We start from the raw sequence: 11,047 nt of genomic DNA, 5'->3' as shown, positions 1-11,047 counted from the left end.
CTGGCTTCCCTGTCGCCCCAACGCGCGTTTCGCTTCTTCGTCAGGAGGCGTGTCTTATGGGCTTATAGAGCGGGCATTATATACTGTGGACAGCCAATCATATGAGGACAACCGTCCGCATCACTAAGTCGCGCCGAAGCGCATCCCAAATGCGTGTCACCACTTCCTGCCCTATGGCGCATGTGCCGCTGACGTCACCTTCCTGCAACAAAAGGACTACCGGTTTGCATACTCTAATTATGTAAGTGCTTCGATATAATTACCGTTTATTCATGCAACCTTGGTAGGGCTCATACCGCTATGCTACATGGTTGAAGTACTTAGTGATAGCTGAGTTGTATAATATGTATACCTAGAATTTATATGAACCTGTTCATTGGCTATGCCTGTTTCCACTGTGGAGGGTTCTTTCTAGTTTTGATGCATTTTTCATGGTCATAACCTCTGTTCTACATATGTATGAAGTCTTTATGCACTTACCAGCATATATTGTTTTGGGCAATTGTGCAATATAGGCTCCCTATTTGGATAGCAGTACTCCTATTTTATTCATGTTCTTTATTTAGTGATGTATATTATGTCATTGTGTTTAATAAAATTTGTACATTTGGCAATTTAGACTCATGTCTTTTGGTGTATGATATATAAATACCTGTCTGTGTTCATCAGCTCATGAAATACAGTTACATTTGACCAGCTTGCTTTTTCTGAAATTGCCTGCGCCCCCGACGACTAATGTGCAAAATTTTCGCACGGGCCAAGCTAGTTACCTATTATTAAAGAAAATACAATTATACCAACTTTATATCCACCAATAATACACAATATATTTACTTCTAATTACGTTTCTAATAATTCTACTCTTAGTAAAACAAATTCTTGTGTTCCAAGCCTACATTTCTCTTAGGCTGTGTTCGCACGTATATGTTTTTTTTTCGTGGTTTTACCAAATAAACCACTTAAAAAACACTTAAAAGAAGCATCCCATTCATTTTAATGAATTCCGCACTTTTTGTGCATATTGATGCGTTTTTTCTGCGAAAAAAAACGCATCGCGGAAAAAAACGTGGCATGGTCATTAATTTCGAGGAATATTCTGCATTTCTAGCTATTTTCTTTGAGGCTGGGACCGCTCCGGAAAAAAACGCATTAAAAACGCGCCTTTTTTGCGCAAAAAACGTGCAGAAAACGCGTGGGAAAACTCGCAGAAAAAAACGTGCGTTTTCTGGGAAGGAGTCAGGTTTTCATGCAGAAATTTTCTGCATACGTGTGCACATAGCCTTACAATTGCTAATTCTCTCATTGCAAAGGAGGGATCCATGTCCGCCACCTGAGGACTTCTCATACTGATTTTCTTTTATTTTTCTTTCCTTTTTCCCTTACTTTTTTCTACTCTCTGGTGATTAGAGGTGACTAGGTGAATGGCGTTGTGAATTCTTTATTCCAGGGGGCCCAATTTTTTGAGTGTTTGGGTAATCTATTGCTATTTATGGCGTGGTTAAATTTGTACACATTATTTTTATGATGTCCTCTACTTTTGGAGGGTCTTTCCTTTTCCACTGGGATGCAATTAAAAGTTTTGTTACCATTATTATACGTGAGACTATATAGATGTTTTCTTTTGGTATATCATTCATCCCTTTTGCTAGAATTGTTAATTGTGGAGAGAGTCTTATATTATTGTGTGTAATCCGTAGTATCAATTGTTCCACTTTTTTCCATGTTTCTTTAATCGAGGTACATTCCCAGAGATGCTTGATGTACTCTAGAACACTTCAATGGATCTGAGAATGTTTTGTCATGACATATTGTACTTTATGATAGTGGTAAAATTTCTTTGATAAGACATGTTTATTTGTTAAAAAAAAATGAAAATTTGGCAAAAATTTTGAAAATTTCTCAATTTTCAAGCTTTTAATTGTTATGCCCTTAAATCAGAGAGCCATATCGCACAAAATAGTTAATAATTAACATTTCCCACATGTCTACTTTACATCAGCCCAATTTTGGAAACAATTTTTTTGTTAGGAAGTTATAAGGGTTAAAAGTTGACCAGCGATTTCTCATTTTTACAACAAAATTTGCAAAACCATTTTTTTAGGGACCACATCAAATTTGAAGTGACTTTGAGGGGTCTATATGACAGAAAATACCCCAAAATGACACCATTCTAAAAACTGCACCCCTCAAGGTACTCAAGACCACATTCAAAAAGTTTAGTAAACCTTCAGGTGCTTCACAGGAATTTTTGGAATGTGGAAGAAAAAAATAAACTTTTACTTTTCTTTCACAAAAAAATTTCCTTTCGATATAATTTTTTTTTTACTTTCGCAAAAGTAGCAGGAGAAATTGGACCATACATATATATTTCTCCTGATCATGCCAATACCCCATATGTGGGGGAAATTTACTGTTTGGGTGCATGGCAGGGCTCGGAAGGGAAGGAGCGCTATTTCACTTTTTGAATGTAAAATTTGCTGGCATAATTAGCAGTCGCCATGTCACGTTTGGAGTACCCCTGATATGCCTAAATAGTGGAAACCCCCAACAAGTGACACCATTTTTAAAACTAGACCCCTTAGGGAACTTATCTAGATGTGTATTGAGCACCTTGAACACCCCAGGTGCTTCACAGAAGTTTATAATGATAAGCTGTGAAAAAAAAATCACATTTTTCCCAGATACTGTAAATCTTTTTAGCTCCAAATTTTGCATTTTCATAAGGGTAACAAGAGAAATTGCTCCATACAATTTGTTGTGCAATTTTTCCTGAGTGCGCTGATACACAATATATGGAGGAAAACAACTGTTTGAGTGCATGGCAGGGCTTGGAAGGAAAGGAGCGACTTTTGACTTTTTGAATGTAAAATATGCTGGAATAATTAGCGGTTGCCATGTCGCATTTGGAGAGCCCCAGTTATATGCCTCAACAGTGGAAACCCCCCACAAGTGGAAATTATAACCCTTGGGGAATTTATCTACACATGTAGTGACGATTTTGACTTCATGGATGTTTTCAAGAAACAGGCAGCAGTGGATGTTGCAGAGTGAAAATTGCAAACTGCTTCTGGAGACACGCACCTGTAAATTAGGTGGCCTCTCATCACTACAGAAATGCCAAACATGTGGGCGCTATATGTTGTTTAGGCACACTGGGGCTCAGAAGGGAGGGAGGCATTTGGATTTGGGAGCAAAAAATTTGCTGAATTTCTTCTGGGGAGCGTGAAGCCATTTACCTTTTCCAGAGCCTTTGTGCTACCAGTAGTGTGGAAGCCCCCTATATTTCCATTAACAGATGACAGATCTGAGTGGGGGCTTGCTTTTTGGGGGGATTTAGTTGAAGCTTTTACTGGGAACATTTTACATAACGTTTGGGATCACTTTTATCCAGTGCTCTACGCTGAGCACTTTGGGGTTTCCATCTAAATCTCCGAGTGATGTGACAGATGAAACCCCCGAGGGATCCATTCACTATAATGAGGTAGCAGATTTGCTCTGGACTCCGTCTGGCCTCTGTTCAGCGGTGTCCTTTTCAGAAGAGCACAAAACTGTGGCCTATGGCACTTTTATGCAATCGTAAAAAGACAGACACCGCTGGATCACAGGTCAGACGGTGTCCACAGTTCCTCCATCTGCCTCATTATAGGGAATCTTCTGCCGGGTGTTCTATCTAAATCACATATTTCAGAGATTTACACTTAAACCCCTGGGTAAGTGCTCAGTGCAGAGCACAGGATAAATGTGCGCCAAGCCTTACTGCGATCTTTGGGAGGCAGAATGAAAAAATTCAACAACATGTGAAGAATTGGTTTTATTTATTTTTTACGCCATTCTTCATGCTGTATAAGTGATTTAGCAACTTTATTCTTTGGGTCGGTGCGTTTACAGCGATACCAGATTTATATCGGGTTTTTATGTTCTGCTGCTGTCACACACTAAAAGACACTTTTTATTGTGAAAACTAGTTTTTCAATCACCATATTTTGAGAGTGGATACACCTGAATAAAATGGGAATGGTTGGTGATATAAACTTCCTGTTTGTGGCACATTAGTATATGGGAGGGGGGAAACTTTACAAGATGGGTGGTGACCATGGCGGCCATTTTGAAGTCAGCCATTTTGGATCCAACTTTATTTTTTCCAATGGGAAGAGGGTTATGTGACACATCAAACTTATTGAGAATTGCACAAGAAAAACAATGATGTGCTTGGTTTTAACGTAACTTTTTTCTTTCATGAGTTATTTACAAGTTTATGACCACTTATAAAATCTTCAAAGTGCTGCCCATTGTGTTGGACTGTCAATGCAACCCTCGTCTCTTGACTCTTTCATGTTTCATGTAGGTTTCTCTGAAGTGTTAAAGAAAATCTGTTAATAAAAAACTGAGCTAAATATGTAGCAAAAATCAATTTCTCCCCTGATTCTTCCACTTTTGTCCTTTTTGTGTCACTCTAATGCAGCTGTTGTTGCCTTTACAGCTCAATATGTAAAATATCTGCTTTCAGTCCAGCTTATGCATTTCTTCAGAGTCTTCCCTGCGCTTTCACTCCTCTATCCCAGACGCAGCCAATCGCAGCACCGCAGTTGATCTAGCAGCTTTTCAGTCTTTGATGCTGCCGAGCTGTGATTGGCAGCATCTAGGAGGGAGGGGTGAAAGACCACGCCCCAGAGAAGACTCTGAAGAAATTGGACTGTTTGTAGAAATATTTATGGGAATACACCATTAACTTGCATTGCTCTTTGTGCTGTCCATATGCTATCCAATTTAAATGTGGAGAGCACATGGATGAACAGTACAGTACGCTTGTCTGAACGAGTTCTTGGGTTAAGTTCACACAAATTTTTAAAATATCATCTGTATTTTGTAAAAAAAATGGATGATTTTTCATTTCTTTGGTGGTACGCATGTCACCCATATGTGCATATGTGTGTTATTTTACATCCATATGACATCCAGTTTTAATATCCATAATTAAAATATTACAAAAAGAATAAATAATTAACAATTCCTATGAAATTATTAAATCTACACAAAAATAAGGACTAGAATCCCTCTTGTTTTTGCGATCTTACATCTGTTTTTTTATATCCGCAAATTATATGAAATTGTTCTAAACTGAAACCCGGAGTATTTCTGCATCTAAAGCTGGCACATACTATATTTATCGCATATATTAAGGCTAGGTTCACACTAGCATTCCTCAGAGTTGCGGAGGGCTGCGGACGGCCTCCGGTCAGCTCCGCCCACTGCCGCACCTCCTCCGGTCAGCTCCGCCTATGTCTGCATGCGGCCTGCATACCTATCTTTAACATTAGGTACGCAGGCCATGCGGATGTATGCGGATGCGTCCGAATGCGTTGTTTTGACGATGCGGCTACCCACGTCGAATGCTTTGTGTTGGAATTTGTTTTTTTCACTGCACCGTCAAAACGACGCATGCGGACGCATCCACATACATCCGCACGACCTGCGTACCCAATGTTAAAGATAGGTACGCAAGCCGCATGCAAACATAGGTGGAGCTGACCGGAAGAGGTGAGGCAGTGGGCGGAGCTTCACGAAGGACGTCCGCAGCTCGGCCATCCGCAAATGTGAACCTAGCCTAATGCATTTTTATGTGTGTTTTCTGTTGAAGAAATGCACCAAAAAGGCAGCAACTCAATTCCAGACTCGATCAGCTATTTAATTTGCGCATTTACACTATCTATTGATATAAAAGGGTAAAATCCGTACCAAAAAGGTGCATTTCTGTAACAGAATTTGACATGATGCGAATTAAAAAAAACCCACAACAAAAGCCATGTGTCTTCTGCACCAAAAATAAAATTCAACAAAGTGGAAGAGATCAAGATAATACTCATCCAACTTTGAACATATTGTAACATTGAGTATTTTTCGTGCAAACTCTGCACCAAATATGCAACGTGTGAACCCTGTCTAAGAGATGCTAATTATAGAACTAAATCTTATTTATGAAAAACGAAAAATAATTATGCTCCTCTATTAATGTGCTTTTCTATCCTTAGCTTCCTGTGAGGGAGGTGGTTATTAGTGGGCTCACTTAGAGGACCTGAGCCCTGATATTATAGTCCGGGTACGATCTATCCTTATAGCTCTCTGTCATGTACCCAATGAGCAACATATATCAATCTCTGAGAGTAAATGGCGTCACTGGATCATTGCATGTCTGTTCTTGTTGTGCAAGCAGCATCAAAACCCAATATACACCAGAAATTTTTAGACATCATCAATCCACAAAACTTCAAAAAAGGCAAAATAAGCTAAAAATTGTCTTTATTGAAAAAAAAATTCATAAAATGTAAAAACTAGGCAGGTACCACAGGTACAGGAAAAGAAGGTGGGTAACCCAAGGAGTGACCAGAAACACATATATACTGATGGTCATACATATGTATAACACACACATATACATTTGAAAACCAGTGTTGGTTCTATGTAACTATGCACAGAAGAAAGGGAACTGTCAACATACATCAAAAGATACCTTAAAAATATTATAATTAATATACGTTGTGACCCATTGGGTGTGGTGGATTCCCCAGGAGTGCTCCTTAGGTACAGTTGTGGCCAAAAGTATTGACACCCCTGCAATTCTGTCAGATAATACTCAGTTTCTTCCTGAAAATGATTGCAAACACAAATTCTTTGGTATTATTATCTTCTTTTAATTTGTCTTAAATGAAAAAACACAAAAGAGAATGAAGCAAAAAGCAAAACATTGATCATTTCACACAAAACTCCAAAAATGGGCCAGACAAATGTATTGGCACCCTCAGCCTAATACTTGGTTGCACAACCTTTAGCCAAAATTACTGCGACCAACCGCTTCCGGTAACCATCAATGAGTTTCTTACAATGCTCTGCTGGAATTTTAGACCATTCTTCTTTGGCAAACTGCTCCAGGTCCCTGATATTTGAAGGGTGCCTTCTCCAAACTGCCATTTTTAGATCTCTCCACAGGTGTTCTATAGGATTCAGGTCTGGACTCATTGCTGGCCACCTTAGAAGTCTCCAGTGCTTTCTCTCAAACCATTTTCTAGCGCTTTTTGAAGTGTGTTTTGGGTCATTGTCCTGCTGGAAGACCCATGACCTCTGAGGGAGACCCAGCTTTCTCACACTGGGCCCTACATTATGCTGCAAAATTTGTTGGTAGTCTTCTAACTTCATAATGCCATGCACACGGTCAAGCAGTCCAGTGCCAGAGGCAGCAAAGCAACCCCAAAACATCAGGGAACCTCCGCCATGTTTGACTGTAGGGACCGTGTTCTTTTCTTTGAATGCCTCTTTTTTTCTCCTGTAAACTCTATGTTGATGCCTTTGCCCAAAAAGCTCTACTTTTGTCTCATCTGATCAGAGAACATTCTTCCAAAACGTTTTAGGCTTTTTCAGGTAAGTTTTGGCAAACTCCAGCCTGGCTTTTTTATGTCTCGGGGTAAGAAGTGGGGTCTTCCTGGGTCTCCTACCATACAGTCCCTTTTCATTCCGACGCCGACGGATAGTACGGGTTGACACTGTAGTACCCTCGGACTGCAGGGCAGCTTGAACTTGTTTGGATGTTAGTCGAGGTTCTTTATCCAACATCCGCACAATCTTGCGTTGAAATCTCTTGTCAATTTTTCTTTTCCGTCCACATCTAGGGAGGTTAGCCACAGTGCCATGGGCTTTAAACTTCTTGATGACACTGTGCACGGTAGACACAGGAACATTCAGGTCTTTGGAGATGGACTTGTAGCCTTGAGATTGCTCATGCTTCCTCACAATTTGGTTTCTCAAGTCCTCAGACAGTTCTTTGGTCTTCTTTATTTTCTCCATGCTCAATGTGGTACACACAAGGACACAGGACAGAGGTTGAGTCAACTTTAATCCATGTCAACTGGCTGCAAGTGTGATTTAGTTATTGCAAACACCTGTTAGGTGCCACAGGTAAGTTACAGGTGCTGTTAATTACACAAATTAGAGAAGCATCACATGATTTTTCGAACAGTGCCAATACTTTTGTCCACCCTCTTTTTTATGTTTGGTGTGGAATTATATCCAATTTGGCTTTAGGACAATTCTTTTTGTGTTTTTTAATTTAAGACAAATTAAATGAAGATAATAATACCAAAGAATTTGTGTTTGCAATCATTTTCAGGAAGAAACTGAGTATTATCTGACAGAATTGCAGGGGTGTCAATACTTTTGGCCTCAAATGTAACTATGTTTCTTTATGTGTATACACACTGGTACTCTTGACATATATGTGTACCTTTGGCGTTGGTGTTAGGGTCCTGGTGCTGTTATGATATCTTTACCTATTTGTCTGCTACCTTGGACACATTGTTGTTTTTTGTAATTTGATATTTATTTTGGCAAATTTATGCTTTATTTATCACTATGTGTCCTTAGGTGGTTTACAATGGGTCACAACGTATATTAATTATAATATTTTTAAGGTATCTTTTGATGTATGTTGACAGTTCCCTTTCTTCTGTGCATAGTTACATAGAACCAACATTGGTTCTCAAATTTATATGTGTATGTTATACATATGTATGACCATCAGTATATATGTGTTTCTGGTCACTCCTTGGGTTACCCACCTTCTTTTCCTGTACCTGTGGTACCTGCCTAGTTTTTACATTTTATGAAATTTTTTTTCAATAAAGACTATTTTTAGCTCATTTTGCCTGGTTTGAAATTTTGTGGTTTGGTGTTGATGTGTTTATGTTTACTTCATGGCTTTGCTTCAGGGATATGCTTAGGTGTTTCTATAAATTTTTAGACCCACAAAGGCAAAAAAAGTTTTCCTGACTCCTACGTTCTGATGCAAAAAAAAAAACTATAATATCCAAAATGAAAGTCACAAACTATAAATTCTAAATTTTTTTAAAAAAGTAACCATATTGATAAATATTAGGTAAAAGGGGAACTTGTGCCAGGAAGTGAGCAATGAGTTAAAAAGTGATAATGTGATAGGAAAGATTAGTGAAGATAACAATAGATGTAAAGACAAGTATAAGATAAACATTGTTCTTTCATCACAAAATATATTCTCCTATGCTTTGATAAAGGTTGTTCATGTTCCTCTGCCCCATCTATCAGTCCCCTACTTCTTACTAACCTACCAAATATGCTGTATGCAGCTGTGCTTATTAATCTCCCTCCTGTTCTGTCACATTTCATAACCCGAGGCAAAATATTGCAACTGCTTCTTGGGCATATGCTCAACTGCTCTACGGGTGGGGAAACTCCCAATACTTTTCACCTATTCACAAGCTGCTATTGGCTTGTTATAGCAGCCACCGTAGGAGGACTTTTCAGGCACATATACCTATCAAGGAGATGCACATGGAAAGTACCCAAGCGAGGTAGTCATGGGCGAGTTGCTGATCCCACTCATTCTGACAGTGTACAGACAATGCATGTCCCTGTCCCGGTGTGCAGCTGTGCGTGGGGTGCATCACACTTATTTTTGGCCTGCAGGCCTCCATTGGCTTCAGGTTTTCCTCTTCTGGAACCTTGTCAGCAATCAATAAAGGGGACATAGGTTTTATAAAAACAATCAAACTTTTACTCGACAGTTGACAGTCTTTACAAACAGGCATATAGGATAAGGCCCAACGGGTTGTCGCCTTTCCACGGGTACCGGACACAACTTCAGCACTGGTTCTCGGTATGGGTAGAGTGTCCTTCTTGATATCTTCTGTATCACTAGGAATTCTTCTCCACCAATAGCAGTGCACCCGGACTGCAATACCTTCTGCCCCATGTAGTCTGAGCCCATCTTTCCCTTTAGCTTCACAGGCTGAGTGCACCCAAGGCCCCCGACATTCATCTGTTCCCCCCAGGCCGGTAGACGGAATTACGCAGGAGGGTATTTTTGGCCATCCACTGACATTCCCTTGCCTTACAAGCTTACAAATTGTCTTTTTTTATTAACTGAATAACAGAATATAAGAAACTAACAGAGAACACTGTAGGTAAACTGACATTATCAGGTTCAGTAGAGCAGGTTAATAATCTTACTTTTGCTTCCTCTTTTTTGTGTCTGATATCCTTTCTGTATTTTGTGGACAGAACCTAAGCAAACAGGTTTAACCCCTTTCTGCCATATGACGCACTATCCCGTCCATGTGCCCTGGGACTTAATACCAAGGGATGGGATAGTACGTCATAGCGATCAGCGGCGCTCACATGGTGAGCGCCGCTGATCGTGGCCGGGTGTCAGCTGATTATCACAGCTGACACCCAGCACTATGTGTCAGGGGCGGTCACGGACCGCCCCCGGCATGTTAACTCCTGGCATGATCAAACATGATCGCAGTGTACCGGGGGTTTAGGGAAGCATCAGCAGGGAGGGGGCTCCCTCCGTGCTTCCCTGAGCCCCCCGGAGGAGCGCGATGTGCTGCGCTGCTCCGGGGGGCCTTTTTCGTTGCAGGTCCCCTGATCCAATATGGCGGCGGGGACCTTCGGGGGCCTGCAGAGAGTTGGCTTCCTCAGTGCCTGCAAAGCACAGGCGTGAGGGAGGAAGCCTGTGAAGTGCCTGTGTCAGATCGCTGATCTGTCACAGCGATCTGTGATGTGACAGATCAGCGATCTGTTACATGACAGTGATGTCCCCCCTGGGACAATGTAATAAAGTTAAAAAAAAAAGTGTGAAAATAATTTATAAAAAATCGCCAAATAAATTAAAAAAAAAATATTCCCTAATAAATTCATTTTTTGGAAATAAAGAAAAAACAATAAAAGTACACATATTTGGTATCGCCGCCTCCGTAACGACCCGCCCTATAAAACTGTCCCATTAGTTATCCCCCTTAGCAAACCCCTTAAAAAATAAAAACAAAGCAAAAAATAATGCTTTATTATCATACTGCTGAACAAAAAGTGCAATAACATGCGATCAAAAAGACGGATATAAATAAACATGGTAACGCTGAAAACGTCATCTTGTCCCGCAAAAAACGAGCCGCCATAGAGAATAATCAGCAAAAAAATAAAAAAGTTATAGCTCGCAGAATAAAGTGATGCAAAAATAATT

The sequence above is a fragment of the Dendrobates tinctorius genome, unplaced genomic scaffold (genome assembly GCF_039654945.1).
Source record: "Dendrobates tinctorius isolate UK_male_01 unplaced genomic scaffold, ASM3965494v1 ptg000056l, whole genome shotgun sequence".
Lineage (NCBI taxonomy): Eukaryota > Metazoa > Chordata > Amphibia > Anura > Dendrobatidae > Dendrobates > Dendrobates tinctorius.
The sequence above is the reverse complement of the archived record's forward strand: the minus strand, read 5'-3'. Positions refer to the sequence as shown.